The following is a 20,414-nucleotide window of genomic DNA, read 5'->3' as shown; positions in this document are numbered from 1 at the left end:
AGAGCTCCAGACAGTTTTGAGCATCAGAGTCATTTTAGAGAGAATAAGGTATTTTGAAATTATACAGTGACTTCTATTAAAGTGATAACAGCTGGTACCAACTTGACAAATCAAGGACTTTTATGAGAATGATAAACTGCACACTTCCTGTGAAACTCAGCCAGACGCATATCTTAGGGATTATACCGAAAGCACTTACTACTGTCAGGTCAACACACAGTCCAGCTGACCTTTTAAAAACAGATGAAAGTAAGTTCAGCAAAACTCAGCAGCACATATTGATAGATAGGCTAGATATGAATGTAACTGAGGTCTAAGCAATTTTACTCACTCAGCCAATCAGCAGTCATTGGTAAACCGCCTTCTCCCCTGAGAGCCTGGGGACAAAAGTAACCACCCACTGGTGAGCCTGCTAGTTGCACTTTATTGACTACATTTGCTGATATTTTTTCGGTGTATTTCTCCCATGAGCCTTAACAATAATGTCCATGAATCTGAACCTCGTGACTGGTAAATGTTCTTCGGTCTTGACAATAAGTGCCTCAGCTTTGCTTTGGTACTTGTTTTCCGGCAATGCCATGGCCTTGATGCCCTGCAGTATCTGTCTTGCAGACCACGGTTGTTATCTGGGCATCATATTTCCATTCCCTTGAATGTTATCTTTTTTAAATACATGCTTCTCACTGAAAATGAGCAATTTTGAGGAGATTACACCACATCAACATCTTTCTGTGGGTACCATAAGCAATTTTGTCAGTATCTGTCTAGGTTCAGTCCCTTATTATTTTCTTTCCTATGGCAGGGATGCATACCAGCCTGGTCTTTTACTGGTACTTGTTTATATGTCTTTAATCAGTGATCATTTTACTTTATTTTCCCTTACCCCCAGCAAAAAAATAGTCATTTCATTAGGTCCAATGGTATGAAATCTATTTCTCAAACATGAGCCAAAGCCCACTACTTTAACTGAGCACAGAGCTCAGAGAATTCCCTGAGTAACCCCACAGGATACTCAACTCCAAGGGCAATGGGGCCAAGCTCTCCAGATGATATGGGATGCAGACAGCCCTCTCTTTCTCTGCGGCTAAATAACGAGGCCATTATATACAGTGCCCTCTGTGCTCACCGCCTCTGTTAGCATTTTGCTTTTCAATTTGGGTCTTGGCCTGTATTGTGCCCCTCTAAAGCACATGCCATTATGATTTTAAAATAATGGGAAGAATGCGATGGCACTGCTTATTGGTGATGTGACTCTCAGACTGTCCACAGATTGCCGAGTAAGTGAAATGTTTTGACAAAGAGAAATATGTGTTGTCAACATTGCTTTACTCATGGTTGAGGAGGGAAAGTGAAACTGTACTTTGGCAGGGTTCAGATGTCGATGACTAGAATGGGCTCCTCAAAACAAATGACTACAGACCATTTTGTTTTCCTTTATGCCTCATTCTTCTCTAATGAAATGCCCAATTACAACCATAGCTCGTGGGCTTTCAAGAAAGGCTTAGAAAGGATTCTGGGAAGGAGCAATGACAGGAGCAATTCCTCATCACAGAGAAAATCATAGTACTGTAGTGAGGAAATGGTGTGTTGTGACCTCCAGTGCCCTGTGTGGAGATTTTAAAGGAGATTAAACATAAATGTAATTTTTTTAATATAGAAGGGTGTGTGTATATGTACGTGTGTGAGAGAGAATATTTTTAATATAGAAGTGTGTGTGTGTGAGATAGAATCTTTTTAATATAAAAGGGTGTGTGTGTGTGTGTGTGTGTGTGTGTGAAAGAGGAGGAGAGAGAGAGAGAGGTGGGGAGGGGACAGGGGGAGAGATATGGATTATTTGTAATACGTCAAAAAGACACTGGCTGGAAATAGGGAAAAAAAAAATCCCCAGTAGAGTGATATGTTTCAGACAACTTGTGAATTTATCTCTAGGATTAAGTGGAGTGTAGAACTGTGCAGCTGTATGTTGTCTTCTAGCAAAATGAGGTTCTTTCTGTTTTCCTGGCAGGGGTGTTCCTGTCAAGAGCTTGTTCGGATTGAAAGCACAAGCAGCTCCAGGAGCCTTGCTGACCCTTATCTTCACGCTCAGGTCTGCATTGTGGAAGCTGTTCTCTATTTTCTTCCTTAGAGAACATCCTTGATAAGAGAAAATGTTGACAACTGTACCTTTCTTGAGAGTCACTAAGAAAACATTTCTTCCTGTCAATCTCTTTTCATGTGCTGCGCAGAAGAAAGGAAAGGGGATATTGCTTTGGGGAATAACCTTGATTTTCAGCATGTATTTAACAACCAATATTTTCTTGAGCACCTACCATGTGCCTAATTGGGAAAGGATAAAAAGATAAAGGTAAAGTAATAAGGGGATTTGTATGTGTTGAACTTCCTATAGCTCACTCTAAGGGTTCAGGAATCAGGCAGGTCTGAGTTTGAACACTGACTCCAACCCCATTGCCTGTAACACTGGTTGGGGCGGTGTATTTTAAGCTCTCTGAGTGTCCATTTCTCTGTGCTGTTAAACAAGGATAATGATACCTGCTTTGTGGGTTGTTGGAGTGAGTGAACGAGGTACTGTGAGTATAGTGTCTAGTGCAATCCTGGCACAAATGAGCCTTCTTGGAATGTCAGCTAGCTTCCCACTTACTTTATGCCATGCTGTTTACCTGTCAGCCATTCTGTTGCCTGACACAAACCTGCCTGTACCTCACAAGTGATTGATGGGCATTATGGTGACTTCAACTGTATCATAGCTCTGCAATGTAAAGAATTCCAACCCAGAAAAGTGACCATGTAATAGTGAGCATAGTTTTATGAAAACAAACTTTCCAAAGCTTATAAGTCCACATGGTTCTTACCCTCATTAAAGAAAGATCACACCAGGAAGGTGTGGTAGTCATAAGTCTGTTCACCAATATTCTGACATTCCCCCTCCAGGATTACAGCAGTGTGACACTCCTCCATCCCTTTGGGAGTTAAGCACACCATGTGATTCGCTGTGTACAATGACATGTGGGAAGTGCCTTGCATCACTTCCAGGAGATTTAAAATATTCCATTCTCACTGCCACCATCATAGTGGAAGCAAAGATTGAATTGGGGCTTATGTGAGCCTAGGCCCACGAAGTACAATAATGAGCAGAATCCCTTTGATAATCCATGTTAAAGATATTGCAAGAGTGACAAGTTCACTTTTATTACATGGCACCTCTGAGACATACAGTTGTTCACAATCTGCCTAGACTAATAGAGGAGGTTCTACACATATTCCACTAATTCTGCCTTTGCTCAAAATATTTCAGACATTCTTCTGATAGAATTGCTTTCAGGGCAGCATGTGACTACTGCAGTGTTAATGTGAAGATGTCCTTGCTCTCTGCCCTGTGACAGTATTGCCTGGCTTGGTCCTTCACTTTCTTCCATCTTATTCATTAGACTCGACTCGGACTGCATCTGCTGTCTACAAAGAACTGATTGAACACCACTGAGCCTATTGGAGTGAATGTGTCCCTCAGAAGGAGTGGTGGATGTGGGTGTGGGGGATTTGGAGGCAGTTCATCCAGGGACAGACAATAAGAAGATGTCTTGTTTATAGAAAATTTAAAAATAATAGAACCACTAAGACACAGTCTACTTTTTATTATCACCATAAATGCTCAATTCAAAACAATGCATGGGAGAAATACTCCTCCCTCACTCCCACTTTCCTCCTTTGTTAAGAAACTGCTTTGAAAGCAACTACAAAGAGGAGTTTTCAGAACTTTTGAACAGCAAAAATGTGGTTGGGATGTGTTGTCTCCACTAAGGTGAGTGTTTTCAAAGAGATAACATTGTGCATATTTATTTAAAAGGATAAAGAGAGGTCATTCTACTTCATAGATGCCTTTTGTATATTAATTTGGATATTGGCTTATGAATTTATCTCTAGTCATACATGCATTTGTCTAAATCCTGGGCCTCATTCATTCATAGGTATGCATAGGTTCTGACCAGTACTGGACACATAATTGGGACCTAGTATATGGTGGATGACTCAAACTTGGTTAGCAGCAAAATAGTAAATTTCTTTTGTTGTTTTTTAACCTGTCATAGTTAGAAGAATCAAGGGAGAGCTCTGGCTCACTGTTTTGAGGGGTGTAGTTTTTGTTGATGGTGAGAAACTCCAAAGTCTGCTGTTTAGAGAGAGATGGGTTCCAGCTGTTGGAGCTGACAGAGATCTGAGGCAGATGTACACATGACACAGCACCCACACCCACCAGAGTTAAGGAAAATCAGGAGCGGTACCTCCCTCTGTGTCCACACATACATCCAGAATGCTCTTCAGCGACTCTCACTGTTTCTTTCATGTTCTTTCCGTGCCCTGTTGTTTGCATGCAATTAATCTCAAGTAGGGGTGAAGAAAGAAAAATTGATTTGTCTCAGGAAGTACACTCTAAGTGAGAATCCTTTTTGCAGGTAGGCTTCTATAGGAGGTAAGAAGGGAAACGGAGATGGGAGAACAGTTTGAATGTTGGCTAACTCCAGGCCTCAGTTTTGTAAAATATGAATGGATATAATACTTGTATAGATAGTGGTTGGGATCAGCCCACAGCAGTCAATAATCATAGGGATTTCTTGGATACCAGGTCATAGTGAACTTGGCCTTGGGAAAATATTAACCTCCTGAGCTCTAACTGTTTTTTGGAAAAATTATGATGGTAAGAGGTGGGATCAGGGGAAGCTTGGGTGTCAGGAGTCTTTTTACCATTTTGAATGTCCACTTTAACATTTTCTGCATGAGGGCCTAAGATTGAATGGAGCATGTGTAGCCTCTGGCATGCTTGGAGTCTACTCATTTTCCAAGGAACCTTCCAGAGGGTGCATGACCTTGGACAGACCATCTTGTGCACTAGAGCAAGTCTCCAGGGCTGAATGGATGTCATCAGGAACTTTAAGATATGGCCCAGGTTCTGAAAGAATGATGTGGGTGAAAGGCAAACAACTCAAGGGTTTTCATTTCTTCTTTTTCCAGGAAGTTTAGGGTCATTTCTGAGCTCCTGGGATGAGGTGGTAGAATGCAGAGGAGCTAGAAAATAGCCACATTTCTCTACTGTGAGGTCTCTACATCAAGGTTTGCCAGTGAGAATTGAGTTGGCTGATGTGCAGATGCTTTTGCATTTATAAACTTGATGTGAGATCCAGGTGAAAAAGGTGCCCACATGCTTGGCTTCATTTTGCTCCCTGAGAAGAATATACTTTTTCACTGTCCTTTCTGGAAAGAACAACTGGGTGACCAAATCTAAACTATTATTGAATAAAGCAGGTATACTGTAGGCAACCGCTTCACATGTTGTGGAAATGTAGCTCAGCCTCCATGTGGAAAACCAGTGGGGAATGAGTGTCACACAGGACCACACCTTAGGAGAGGTTTTCTCATAGGCAATCAGGCCTGCATTGTACCTAGATTGCTATGAGACTTGCTTTTGCTAAAACTCTCTCACCCTGAATTGAGGCAGCAAATGCTCACTGCAGCTTCCTAAAATCTGAGTTAAATCTCCCAAGTATGGAGTGTGACTGGTTCAACCACTTTCCCCTTGATCTGCAATATCCTTCTCTTTGAAGTAATTAGCAACATTCTTTCCTTTGTTATCTGTAAAAGGTAATCCCCTGCAGTGACCCTGTGCACAGTAAATAAGAACTACCCTCCATGTAATGTACCCAGAGAAGCAATAAAAGCCTGTCCAGGCAGGGACTGGCCTCTCTGGCCCTCTCACCCTTTCTCTCTCACAGAGTGGCCATGCCATCCGTTTTTCTCCATAGGACTTCTGTAGTCCATGTGTATTTGTTCTCTAGCAGCCACAACATACACGGATCCTGCAGGCCAGGATCCACCACAGTATACCTGTTAGATTGTCTGCATTTAAAAGAAAATAATTATTGCCATAGGAAACATTGTGTATATATGTTTCTTGCATCGCTGATATTATGCTTTAAGGCAGGTAAGTGAATTTTGGGACCATTGTTATCACCATTTTCCTTATAGGAAGTTGATGTAACTTGTAACATGAACTCTTTTGCTGTTGTCCATTTACCATTTGTTACTCAGAGAATAAAAAGAATGCAACTCTAATCATGACTTTGGGGAAGTCATCCAACAGTTTTAAGGCTGACATCTGTGAAATGTCAGGGTTGGACCCAGGGACTTCTGAGGTCCCGGGTAACACTAGAAGTCTCTGAGCTGGGTGCAGGCCAATGAGGTGAAACTATACATGCACCTGGTGTCATTCCCTTTTCATAGTTTACATTTCCTCAGTGGTTGAGAAATGCTGCTTCACAGATGCAGGCCTTAGAATAGTGTTTCCTCGAAAGCAAGATTTTAGACTTTGCAAAAAAACATTCTGGACAAAACAGAAAATTAAAAACATTATTTTTAGGCTTGCACATTATTTCACAAACCCATTCCCTTTGTCTGTCCTTCATCAAAGAATTTAGGCAATTTATTTCCCTGGCTTTCATCAAACACCTTTTTTCCTTCATATTCAGAATCAGCTCTGTTTCCTTTTTCCTCGCTGACTGAAACCTGTATATCCTGCTCTTCCTGATATCAACTCAATGACGGTGGCAGTGGGGTCCACGTCACTCCAATTGTCAATTTCAAAGGCTAGTTTAGAGAAAAAACAAGCTTCAATTTTCCTCTTCAGGTCTCTCCAATGCACACAGTCTGTGTGTTATTTCAGAAAACCCATTCAAAAGTAGACTGTTTCCATCCCTGACTCGGCACCGAATCAAGAAGTAGCACATAATGTATTGTTCTGCTTGTTATGTATCATTTTGCTGCTGACACTGGGGCCATTAAATATTTGGAAATTTACAGTGAGGGAGGCCCAGCCATCATGCCTGCAGTGAAGGACAGAGTATTCTGTTATCCCTCTCCAGCTCTGGCCCTTTATGATCAGACAGTGAGCAATATACTTATCAAAGTCAAAATAACCTTCACTTTACAAAACACACTTGTCCTTAATTGCTGGAATAAAAATGCATAAGCAGCTTCTCTCTTGGTAATGGAATGGAGGCTGAGTTGATAGAAGTTTTGAGTATTTTGTAATTTGCAAATAGTGGTGTGCTCAGTTAAGTTTTAATTCACAAATTGTGTATATATCATATTGGAGAATTTGAAAAGCTTTTAGACTTTAAATCTATTTAGATAGTTTAAATATATATTATAATTAAGAGATATATACATACTTAAAATATACACATTTATTATGTCTTTTTTTATCTTGTGAGTCAGAGCAAAGGCCAGTAGTTCTCTTTCTACATTCTAGCTTACAGAAGTTAAGAGCTTGGGTGCCAGAGGGAGAAGAATGTGAATTTGAATCTCTGATTACCTCTATGACACTGGCATATGCCTCCCTTTACTCCTTTGTGTGACTCTGTAATAATAGCACCTACATCATAAAAGGTTAACAAAAATTAAATGAGATTGCATGTTTGGAAAAATGCTTATTATGGTGCCTAAGAACTGAGGTAAGAACTTGAGAAATATTTGTCATTGTTATTACTACTCCCTCCCTTTCAATTTTTGTTAAAAAACAGTAACCTAATAAAAAAAACAAATAAACAAGCAAAACATAACCAGAGGCATTGAAATAAAGAACAAACTGACAGTAACCAGACGAGAAGGGGAAGAGGATAATGGGATGAAGAACGGGAAGAGTCGTCAAGGAAAATGTATAAAAAGGACCCATGGACAAAACCAAAGGCAGGTAGGATCGAAAGCAGGAGGTGGGGATGGGTGGGTTGCAGGGAGTGTTGGGAGGGAAATGGAGACAACTGTACTTGAACAACAATAAAAAAAACTGTAGTCCATAGAAAATACATGTTGTCAGGTCCTTTATGTTGAAGAGATAGGAAGGAAATGTTATTCTCACTTTACAAGGTACATATGTGTGCATACACATATATAGGTATACACACATATACACATTGTGTGTGTGTGTGTGTGTATATATATGTATATATGTATTATGTATGGAACTAGATGGTCCTTGGGAGGCATTTAGTTTTGAGAACCTGTCTGAGATGACTCAGAAAGCACCGGAAAGCAGTGAAAATAAATCTTACTTGATAAAGCATTTGTTTACTGTGCTTCCAACCTTAAGGCATACCTTCCATAGTAAAAAGGTGTCATGGTTTAGTTAGCCTAATCTATTCAGTGGCCATCTAAGCATTTAAGGTAGGAGTTTTACTTGCAGATAGATTCTGGGATATGATGGCAATCCTTGTGCCCATGGAGTTGCAGTGTGGCCAATGTCAATGACAAAACACAGTGAGAAAATGCACTCCCATGCTATCAGCGAACGACAGGGAGAGTCTGTGGCATTTGCTTTTTCTTCCCAACTGAGACCTGGAAGTGACACTAATTGAAAAACATCCTCTGAGCAGTCAAGTCAGGGTGACAGTGTTTGCTTTCTTGGGTTGTTAGATGGTGAACTGAAAAAATGGACTTGAGAACATAAGTACTGGGAAATAAAAGGACTGGCCATCTTAGTTACAGAAGAATTGGCCTGAGAGTCTTTTGTTGTAATTTTGCTATTTTCTCTGGTGTCACTATAGAACTAAGTTTAGGCAAATTAAGTGTTGGTGGGCTATAATTTCAGACCAAGAGTCCATTCAAAAATCATAAGACAAGCAGTAGAGGACTCTTTGAGATGAAATAAAAATTACAGCTTGAGGATTTTTATCCCTTTTCCCCTTCTTTCTTTAGACTAAGTAGAATGGATAGAATCTATTTATAATTCATCTCTCTCTCATACACACGTACACACATACACATTCCAAAAATACAAAGTTCTATCCAAATCCACTGAAAAGTTTCTATTCAAGCTACATGTGTATTACATAAAAAGTATTTGGCTTCCACAAGAACCACCAAGAAGAGGAACCATAATGCATATTAATAGGTGAAGAAAGCTTTCTTGGGAAGGACCGTAAAATCTTGGAGGCCATAAACTCTGGAAATGGATTCCAGAATAAAAGTGCTAGGAAAGCCCAGAGCACAGGCTCAGTACATGTGAGGCTGAGTCAATAAGCTTTTTTGTCCTGAATGGTAAAGTGCAGTTGGTGCGTGGTCTTCTGGGCTCCTCTACCTCTACCCCTTCCTCCTCCTTTTAGCTCACTTGCTGCTCTTTGAGTGTGACTTGCAATTAACAGAGAATATAAAATTTAATGAAATGATAAAATTTTGGCTGGATAAGTTTTTAAAAGTTTTATTATATATGTTACAGAGATGTCTTGGCTCGCATTTTGGGCTGAACCAGACACTGTCATCAAATTAGTTCGACCCCTTCAGAGGCACAGCCCTCCTCGGGGGTGGAGGGGAAACCCAGCCCTGGCTTCTCCTGTGTCACCCTGGATGCCTAGAAACAGTTCTGTGTGAGAGTCAGCTTTCCAAATGGCCTCCCTCTTTCCTGATGTGGCTCTCTTAAAAGTGCCTGTGTTTTCACAGTCTTCGTAAGACCACTAAAGACTATTTGTTGCCAGATTTACAGCTGTGATCTGTACATATCCACACTGAGTTCCCACTAGAGTTTCTGCCAAGCTTGAGGGGTCTCACCTAGGCCTCCCACAGTGAGGCCACGGCACATGTTTCCTGAGTGAACTCGGTGCTGCTGTCTGTGTGCATGTTTTCAGTCTATAAATCTCCCACATTCCTGTGCTTGCTCTCTAGGACTCCAGCCAGTACCATATCATATGTGAGAATGCCACATTTCCCAAGAGAGACCTGAGCACTCCTGCCTGGACCATGTGGATACACCTCCAGTGTCGAACAGGCACTGGCTCTGGTGTGTACAACACTCCTCTTGTCTCACGAATGTCTCAAGGCAGGGCCCAGACTCTGTGTACAGATGCACTCAACTGCCCCTGGCAGTGGCCTGTGGGACAACTATGCTTATACTATGGAAGGTGGCAGTGTGGTTATTTTTGCTTCAAGTTTAATTGGTCCAATAGACATATTTGTTTTCATTTCAGTAGGATGGCCAGGCTTCCCAAGGTTGTCAGAGCCCTCAGTGAGACCATCTCCTGTAGAAAGTCAAGGCATGGCTTTAATAAAGAGGTGATGATCGTGAATGAGTCCTTGGAGACAGGAGAGCAAAATGTCACACATATTAGTTTTGATCAAAATCCATTTCTCCACTGTGATTTTAACAACTGTAACATCTTCACATTTCAAGTTCTGAAAGAGAAATAAGCTGGTTGAGAACCTGGGGTCGAGAGGAAGAAATAGAGCTGGCCAAACGCTGAGTCTAGTTCAGGCAGTGGTACCGTGTCACATTGTAAATATGAGGACAGGAAGTTAGTGGGAGGTACTAATGATGATGGGAAAGAAAGGAATCCCTGCTTTGGCCTCCTCACTTAGGGATGAAGATGGTATTTGGGCAAGCTCAGGAGGGGAAAGGGAGGGTGGAAAGGAAAAGGGTTTCCAGGGTAGATCCTGGAACAGTGAACAGAAGGCTCATTACTCTGAGGAACGCAATAGAGCTCCTCTCCTCCTACATTCAACACATCTTTACAGATTGCTTACTGTGTGCTGGGGACTGTGCCCTGGGGAAACTAGCTTGTCATCATTAGTCACATGGACATCTTTATTAAATGTTTCCATCAGTCCATGCTTGCTCGTTGCTCCAAGGGAGTTAAGTGAAATCAGCAGTGGCCTCCCTGAATTCTGTAGAAAAGACAAAATGCATATGCTCCTACTATTACAGGGTTCAGTGTTTGGAAATGGGCAGTCTCCCATTGTTATTCAAGTAACAAGGTAATATAAATTACAATATGCACAATTACTCACAGAAAATTTTTTGGTGCTTAGTTATGTTATTGTGTTCACTGCAGATTATAGTTTGTTACTTTCTGTCCTTCTTATATACTTTATCCACTTAAAATTTGAAATAGAAATGAAATGCTGGTGTATCATCACTTTGTAAGAAAGATATATATGTATCTTTTATTATATTAGACAGATTAGTATATTTTTGCATTTTATAACAGGAAACTCTATTAGCATGATGAAATTAATGCATGCAGGGTAATATCTTTAGAACCAGTTGTTACCAGTAGATAAAATCTGGTGTGGTAATTGCTGACTGAATGTCAGGTTGTTACTGAAGTAAAATCATTCACTGTGGGATGTTCACAGCTACAATATTATGAATGACAGAGGAGCTGCCTCTACTCCCTAGTTTTAATTAGCTGTTAAAAGGTGTCTTGGGTGATTTTGAAAAGTTCATCTTATCAATATTGTTATTTAGATATGATTTACAATACCATTACAGAATTTGCTAATGTTTCTATGATTAAAGGTCTATTATTGTTTCGATTATGGACTGTGTTGCTTGAAGGCTTTGCATAAATGACTTAAATATTCCTTTAAACTTTGTGTGTATCTTTCTTTAAAATATATTCTAAGCTCTTAAATCACCACTAGTTACTGTTTATGAATGGACCATTATCAATCTTATTTATTCACATGGCAATGCCCAGCTTCAGTTCCATAAAAAAAATGTAAGCCTAATTTTATAGAAGGAAATGACTTCTCTCCTTTGTTCATTACTTTGTGTTTGGAAGTGAGTCTTGGTCATCCTGGAAATCTGCATGAGTAGACTTGATGTAATATATCTTCTGCCATTGAATTATCCACCAGGCTTTTCTAATATTAATGCTCCAAAACATGAGTAAAGTTTCCAGAAGTAGCTAACTTATGATCTGAGTGGTCCTGCTTGAAGTCAATCCCTGAATAAATGTAAATAAACATTTTGAAGGAAAATGTCCTCTAAAGCATCAGAACTCACATTCCAATGACTGCATTGCTGAACAGTCTTTACAAAATCCCAGTTCTGTGGGTTAAATCACATTTGCAGTACCTGCATCTACCCCACTACATCGTTTCCCAGGTGAGCTGAAGGGCTGTGGCCATTGGATTCACAGTTGTGCCATCTTTGGATTTCCACCACTTACCCATACTTCACTATCGTCATTTCTAGGGAGGTGATAAACTTGCACAGATATCTTGTTTTGAAATTAAAGGGACAATAACAATTGTCTACTCTTATTTATGGCTAACAATTGAGAAAGATGAGACCAAAAGAGACTGAGTATTTGTCTAGAATCAAGTGTGTATTTAGTCAAAAGACCTACATGAAAATCTAGCCTGGCTTAGCAGTATTCCTTTTCTTTTTTTTTTTTTTAGATTTTATTTATTTTTAGAGAGGGAAGGGGGGGAGAGAGAGAGAGAGAGAGAGAGAGAGAGAGAGAGAGAGAAACATCAATGTGCGGTTGCTGGGGGTTATGGCCTGCAACCCAGGAATGTACCCTGGCTGGGAATCGAACCTGGGACACTTTAGTTCCCAGCCCGTGCTCAATCCACTGAGCTATGCCAGCCAGGGCTTGCAGTATTTCTTTTTGCTAACTGCTTGCTGTGTGTGTGTGTGTGTGTGTGTGTGTGTGTGTGTGTGTGAGAGAGAGAGAGAGAGAAGTAAATTAGATGATAAGTCACTGACTCTGAGATCGAAATTCTGCACTTTTATTATTCTGTTAGGGAATTTGACCAGATTCTCACTGCCAGTTTATTTGACTCTCAGTGGTAAGCTTCTGGCATGGTGGCTTTCTGAGGATAAGGCACAATCTATACCATAGAAATCCTCAGAGATAACGGGACCCAGTGAGCTGAGAAGAAATTTTCTTGCCACTTAATAGTATTATCAATTTGAGTACAAGTGTGTCCTTTTCCATTTTAGTAGTTACTATAAATAGATGTTGAAAATCCAGAATACCTGATAACGTATTTCCAGTTCATCCCAATGACATGTTGGTGCCAGGATTGCCTACCAATTATTTCAGTTTGGCGTTTCATTGCTCTTTCCCGTATTATTGCACAGGTCTGCAACTTGATGAGATGTATTTATGGCCTCTGGGGACATGTATTCCTTCTAGTACTGACAGAGCTAATCAATGACTGAACGAATTTGTCTTTGCACAGCAAAGTGATGCCTGTTGCACTTTTTGAGGTAAGTGTCTTTTTGAAGTCTTGGGGTGCCTGACGTTATGTTATACTGGTATCTACATCACCTAAAACAGTGCTTTTCAACTGTGGTGGTACATTCGAATCAGTGGAGGACCCTGTGTGAAGTACCAATATCTAGGCCCTTCACCAGTGACTCTAAGTATCCTCAACGGAAACCTGGCCATTGGTAGTTTTTGAAAGCTCCCCAGGTAATTCTAGCAAGCTCCCCCCTTAAAAAAAAACCTCTTTTGAAAATTGCTACAGTTAAGCCAGCAAGGGTTGAGAACCACCTATGGAAAGTAATGGCCCCTTCATAGCATTGTGTAATGAGAGAAGATCCTCTTATCAGAAATCACTTATGATTTAGTAGTCTGCGAGCTCTCATGAAGAATGAGTTGGAGTTGACAGTTTTACTGCAGATGGCCTCAATATGATGGCTGTGTTATCACTCAGATGTTCTGTATTCATCTCAAGGGATTAACTATAACTTATTAGTTTATATTTAACCTGACAAGAGTAAAAATATGAAAACCATGTAGACTCCAGCAATGTATATATTACACAAAGAGATAATTTTTAACTTATTTCTCTTCTATTAGTATGAGATTTCACCAATATTGAGAGTGACTTCTGCTCATGTTAATAAGTAGATGTTTCAGCATCCAATCATTCATTGATTCAAAATATTTGTTTATCCTTTTATATGTTATGGACAGGTATGAACAAGTTTACAAGTCAACATATCAGTATCTTTATAACCAAAAGTTACTGTGGAAATATACAAATCATTTTGTATATTTGTCTCTGAGACAAAATGTGTCATGTGATAGGCAATTGTGTGGCTTTTCAACAAAGGGATTCTGACAATTCTTATTTTATTGGATAATAGGTATTAGAAAGCTGACTTCAATGACTGTTTAGTTTCTACTATAATTACTGAACTCTGGTGCAGTGATTCTAAACCTTTTGTCTTTAACATTCAGACTTCAAAATCAGAAAATTTTTTATAGTATACATGCAGGGAATAAAAGAAACCATGAATAAAAGTAAGCACAGAATTATTTATAATAGAGGAAATTAAAGGAGTAAAAACAACCAACAAAAGGGGTTAGTTAACAATTATGGCATATTCATATGATGGAATGTTTTAATAGAGATACATTTTTTGAAGAAAATGGGAAAATACTCATGTAGAGAAAAAGCTGAATATAAAACAATAGCCAAAAAATGATGCCCTCTAAAATGCTTACATATTCATATTGACTCTATTTTTCTCCACCCCCTGGGCACTCTGGGGTGATGGCAAAGTCAGGGAGAGCAGTAGATTGACTCAGTTGTCCTGGATGCTTACCTGAGCACTGGATGTCTGAAGATTGGCTTCTCCAAGCCTGGGTTTCAAATTTCTGGTGATCCCTTCCAAGCATGATGCTGGAATATCCTGAGCTGGACAGAGTGGGTATGTAACGGAAAGATTTACTGCCTAGCAACGACTCAGGCCAAAGCTGACAGGAGGAGTGATAGGCTCACACTCCCTCCCAGCTCTTTTGCCTAATGGAAGTTATCTTTTCCACTTACCACATTATTCTTTGTAGCACAACAGCCCTCTCAAGTCCCTCCAAATCTTCCCTCCAGAGGAAGCTCACTAGACCAAATACACTTTCATCTGTTATTAGTGTTTTTCTCATTTGAGGTTGGCTTTTCTCATTATAATTATATTACATAAGGCAGTGGTTCTCCAAGTGTGGTTCCTTAGGCCTGCAGCATCAGCATCACCAGGGAATTTAATATTTTAGCAGTGTTTACCAGTTATGATCATTTTCTTTTAATTTTTTGCTCTAAATGTAGTTGGTAGACAATATTATTTTGGTGATATTAGTTTCAGATGTACAATATAGTGATTTAACATTTTTACACCTGATAATGTGATCACTCTATTAATTTTAGTAATCATCTGTTACTATTCAAATTTATCACAATATTGTTGACTATATTCCCCTTAACCTTTCCACCCATCCCCCACCCCTCCCTTCTGGTAACTATCCATTTGTTTCTATTTTTTAGTCTGGTTTTGTTTTCTTTGTTCAATTGTTGTTGTTTCTTAAGATTCCACATATAAGTGAAACCATATGGTATTTGTCTTTATCTGAGATACTTGTCTTTTTTTTAATACTCTTTCTCACTCCAAAATTTGTAGAACTATGATAGCTAAAATGTGCATAGCTCCTAATCTGTGTCAGACACTCTTCTAAGTGCTTTCCAAATATTGACTCATTTAATTCTCATAATCATCTAGTGAAATAGGTGCTATTATTTACCTATTTTTCTTTCTTTCTGTCTTTCTTTAATTTTTTTTATTGTTGTTCAAGTACAGTTGTCTCCATTTTCTCCCCACCACTCCCTCCCACCCCACTCACCCCCACCTCCCAACCTCAATCCTACCTGCATTGGCTTTGTCCATAGGTCCTTTATACATGTTCCTTGATGACCCTTCCCTTTCCCTCCCCTGTTATCCCCCTCCCCACTTCCATCTGGTTATTATCAGTTTGTTTTTTTATTTCAATGTCTCTGGTTATTTTTGCTCACTTGTTTCTTTTGTTGATTAAGTTCCACTTATAGGTGAGATCATCTGGTATTTGTCTTTCACTGCCTGGCTTATTTTACCTAGCATAATGCTCTCCAGTTCCATCCATGCTGTTGTGAAGGGTAGGAGCTCCTTCTTTCTTTTTGCTGCATAGTATTCTATTGTGTAAATGTACCACTGTTTTTTTATCCATTTGTTTACTGACGGGCACTTAGGCTTGCTTCCAATGCTTAGCTATTGTCAATTGAACAAGGATTTGATCTCTGAAATATATAAAGAACTCACACAACTCCACTTCAGGAAGGCAAACAGCCCAGTATTTCTCTATTTCAGAGAAGAAAACTGAACACAGAGAGGATAAGTAATTTGCCCAAGGTCATGCAACTATATAAAATGCTCATAGAAGAAATACTGGAAACAAATGTAAAATGTCAGCAGCAGTTATTCCTGGGTGGGACACTGCAGATAGCTTTAACTTTATGTGCTTTTCAGTATTTCCCACTTTTCATTATTTCCCAAATACATATTACACTTGTTATCAGAAAAAAAAACCCACAAAACATTATTGAAAAGAACTAAGGCAGCAGTTTTAAAAGAGACCTGGAATAAGATCGAGTCAGAACAGAAGAAAAAGTGTTGTAATTCATTAAATACCTCTCCCTCAGGTTAAATCTTCCAGAATTCTGGCAGCTGCTGAGCAAGTGTGGAAATAAAGAGCCCTGTGAGTGGGCTCAGTGAACATTAGAGCTGGAAATCAGGGAAGGCATGGCATTGAGCAATTGGATTTTTCTAATGTCTTACCAGGTTTTAAAATGTATTATCTTTGCAGGTAGGCAGTGGTAAAGGGCATTTTATCACAATATGTCCAGGAGACATTTGATGGAGCAGAACCTGACTTTCTGTGTCCAAGTCATAAGAAAGTTTGGCCATAAAATAATGCCTTGATTCATCTGTAATACAGGGCACAATATAGGAAAGGAGTTAGTGTCTCCCAGTGCATGGGAGGCATGGAGAAAGAGCTATGTTTCCAAAATAGCCCATTATTAGCAATCTGCACCTGATCGATTGGTACCCACAGCTCAGTCAGCTCTTAAACAAGCTGGACAATAGCTGAAGTAATTATTTGGGGTAAATTATTGCCATTGTAAAGTGTAATCAATGTTTTATTACAGCAAAAAGAGATGTTTTTTCTTAATTTCTCTCTTCACTCTATCTCATCTCAGTCCAGAGCTCTGAAAAAAAATGATTTTTTGCTTCCCCCCCCAACATTATCCAGAGAGTCTCAGCCATCCAAATGCAGCAAGCCAGGTAAAGGTTTTTCATTTTAATGTCCCTTAATGACCAATAATGAATTCTTTATAGTTAATCTGCTGTTCTCATGAAAACAATCTAGATGGTTAAAAAAATCAATCATTAATGAGCAGTAAATGACAGCTCCCCAACAACACAGCTGTATTTTTGTAAAAGTGATTAAACATTGTCTGCATTCATAATTGCATGGTTAATAAGAATGTTGAGCACCAAGTCAAGCATTGTTGCTAATGATGACAGATTATGATGCTACAACTGCTTTGGAGTTATGAGGCTAAATTTTCAAAGGCAGCCCTTGGAACGCAATGCACACAGACCCACTAAGTATTCAATTTGCATGGTCCATTACCAGGTTTGTGCATGGCATTTGGGAGCTATGCAATTGAGACTCTTTTGAAAATCGGGCCCATTATGACAGAAAGCATCTGTAATTAACAGTAACTGATCTGCCTCTGCCCATTCGGTGAAAGGTGTAAAACGCTCTATGTGTGGTTTGATGCAACACAAGTTCCTTTGATAAAGAGTCCTACAAGCTAAAAGGAAGGCAAAAAGCATCTCTAGGGATGTAATCTAGCCTTAGAGGTAGGTGTCAGTATCAGAGTTGTGCAAGCAAATGAGAGAACTGGTAAGGCATTCAGAAGGGGCCTGGTAATCCTGTCATTGACTATTTGTTTCTTTCATTTTTCCTTAAACATAGTCACTAAAACTTACTTTGGGACTTCCTGGGTTATCATTCACAGATTTAACTATTTCAGAATCTGAGTTTGTCCCATGGTCCATTGGAGGTTGATTGATAACTGTGCTGACTTTCGATCTTCATGAAGCTGTGGGCAGAGTGAGCCCCTCAGTGACTGAGCAAGCCCCGTAGCTGCTGCCTGTCTGTACTCTGATCACGTGTGAAGTGATTCTCTGTATGAAGCCATGAGCGATACAATTAAGAAAAAACAATTACATGCTAAAAGGCAATTTGGGGATTCTTGGAACTATTTTGTATCTCTCTGGGACATTGAAGGTCTGACGAACAGGTCGGTAGCATTTTATCTTGTGCTGCCATTTACTTATTCCATTTGTATGGATATCTTATCTTAATAATAACTTGGCCTAGAGAACAGGACCATGTGTATTATTCCTTTGATTTTGTTACAGCACTTCACTCTGTGCTATTATTTTTCTGGATCAGACAGCCCTTGTCTGAGCAGAGGTTTACAGATTTTCACAGTCTGCAAGGTGGACTGGCATGGGCATCAGAGCATGGTTTTAAGATGCCTGGGTTTCAAATGCCACTCTGTCACCCACTAGTGACATTCTGTACCTTTTGGGGACTCATTTTTCCTCATCAATAAAATAGAGATAATATTAGTAGGTATTTGCTAGGAGTATTATGAGGATTCAGTGATACAAGTATTTGAAACTCTTATAGTCACTAGAACTTAATATGTGCTTGATAAAATTCATTGTTCCTGTCTTTATCATTGTTAATACTGTAGGTCTAGATCCTGAGCAAGTAAGTGCTGTAGCTGAGGCTGGAATCTTTTTAGCTGAGGTAATTCCTTATAGATCTAAGAGGCAATGAGGCGCTGCTCTTAATACATGTGTTAAGTGGCCGTAGCTGATGGGCAGTCACTTATATATTATGGGCTGAAATGTGTTCCTCCTACACCTAGTGAGGTACATGCATGTTGTAGAAAGGGGGAAGAGGAATACCAGCTCAGCCAGACAGGTCAGCCTGGAGGCATGGTAACTGTTGTCTTCAGTGAGTCCCACAATCTCAGCATCTGAAATTGTACCTGAAGCTGCTCAGGGCCACTTTCAGGACTGGGAATGAAATATTAGTGAGGCAGAGCTTTCTGGAGCCTATGATGTGACAGAGGGATCTGAGTTGATGCCTGCTCTGGCTTTGGCAATGTACTTATGCTTCTAAAGAGCCCTCCCTATCTACAGCCCACCCTTCTGGTGCCTATGTCTGTGGGAAAGGGAACTTTTTTCTTTTACCTCATAGCCTATACCCAATTTTATTAATTTTTATTTTTTCTCTCCATGTTTATTATTGAAAATATGAGGAAATAAGTGTATATAGATTCATTCCCCACCCCTTCTTGTCACATAAATATGGTATGGTATACATAGTTTTTCACTTTGCTTTTATTTACTTGACAATATGTCCTGGAGATGTCTTGTAAAAGTATATATCAATCCTTTCTATTCGTTTTTTTTTTAAAGATTTTATTTATTTATTTTTTAGAGAGGGAAGGGAGGGAGATAGAGAGGGAGAGAAACATCAATGTGCGGTTGCTGGGGGCTGTGGATTGCAACCCAGACATGTACCCTGGCTGGGAATCGAACCTGCGACACTTTGGTTCGCAGCCCGCGCTCAATCCACTGAGCTACACCAGCCAGGGCCTTTCTATTCTTTTTATCATTGTATTAAATATTTCATTGAGTGGATGTACCACAGTCCAGTCAATTGGTGCTCCAATTGGTGGACATTTGGGAGGATATCCTTTCTTGGTTAAATAGCAGAGTCTGTATAGCAATTTAAATATCCTGCTGGCTCTGGTACTTTCCCTGGCCCCCTTCCTACTCCTTGGATGGTTTGCCCTCTAAAATCTCAGTGGACCTTCAGCACAGAGGACAGTCAACACTATGTGCTGAGTGAAAATGACCTGTGAAGGGACACTTTGTACCTTTGTCTTAGTTCTCCTCTCTTCTCTCCCAACACCCTTTGGGTTCTTCATCTGTAACTATGGAAATGTGTCTGAGAATTAAAACCATAGGCAGACATGCATAGTGTTATACAATTTTAAAGAATCTCATTGAGAGCTCAATATTTCAAAGTGATGTAAACAATGAAGTGATGGCTCCAGGGATTTAATAAAAATCTTGAAATTATAATTTTAATATCCATCTTTACTAGTCAATGCCTTCATTTACAAATGAAAATCATACCAATTGTTATCCATTTCTCTTTGTGGATGGAAGTAATAGTTGTCAGATTATTGCCAAATATTTTGTAAATATTCAATATGAGATGCTAAAACATGATAGTAATTTGCATGGTAATGGCTAGGAACCAGATTTTTATACCGAATTGGCCTAAGTGATCAAAAAAATTAGGCAGACCAGACTATGTTTGGGTGTCTTCATAGAAACTGGTAAACACCATGGTATGAAAATGTCCTTTTTCTCTGATGAAGTCAAGTAAACTCAGGCTGTACATTGTTACATGTGGACACTGCTGCACTGGACAGAACTTGTAATTTGCTGTGACCTAATAGTAACTCTCCAATTCGAGTAGCCCAGGCAATGTCCCTGCCCCTGACTCCTGCTTCTGCCATTCTCACCTATTCTGCTCCTTTTAACTTCTCGACTTCATATAGTCTCCAAGCTAAGAATTTTTTTTTCTTTTAGTCATAGGAAATCTTACATAGAGAACCCACCTTCAGTCCCAGTTGAACCTGATACTACTTCCTCTAATGTGTCACTAAGACCACTT

At 39.6% G+C, this 20,414-nt stretch overlaps 1 long non-coding RNA gene across 2 annotated transcripts in view; it reads left to right on the top strand.

Moving 5' to 3' along the window:
- Positions 1–788: 788 nt before the first annotated feature.
- LOC118499520 overlaps positions 789–20,414 on the top strand; it is a 37,275-nt gene continuing 17,649 nt past the window's right edge. The window contains exons 1-4 of one of the 2 annotated variants that reach the window (XR_004902017.1): positions 789–1,277; positions 2,006–4,952; positions 9,700–9,814; positions 12,905–13,033. This is a non-coding gene — a long non-coding RNA (uncharacterized LOC118499520). Of the gene's footprint in view, positions 1,278–1,877; positions 4,953–9,699; positions 9,815–12,904; positions 13,034–20,414 lie in introns of those variants that run through there. The other variant, XR_004902016.1, reaches the window with a different exon arrangement.

This window comes from Phyllostomus discolor, chromosome 3 (genome assembly GCF_004126475.2).
Source record: "Phyllostomus discolor isolate MPI-MPIP mPhyDis1 chromosome 3, mPhyDis1.pri.v3, whole genome shotgun sequence".
NCBI classification, from domain to species: domain Eukaryota; kingdom Metazoa; phylum Chordata; class Mammalia; order Chiroptera; family Phyllostomidae; genus Phyllostomus; species Phyllostomus discolor.
Note: the sequence above shows the minus strand (reverse complement) of the source record. Positions and strands in the feature narration are given on the sequence as shown.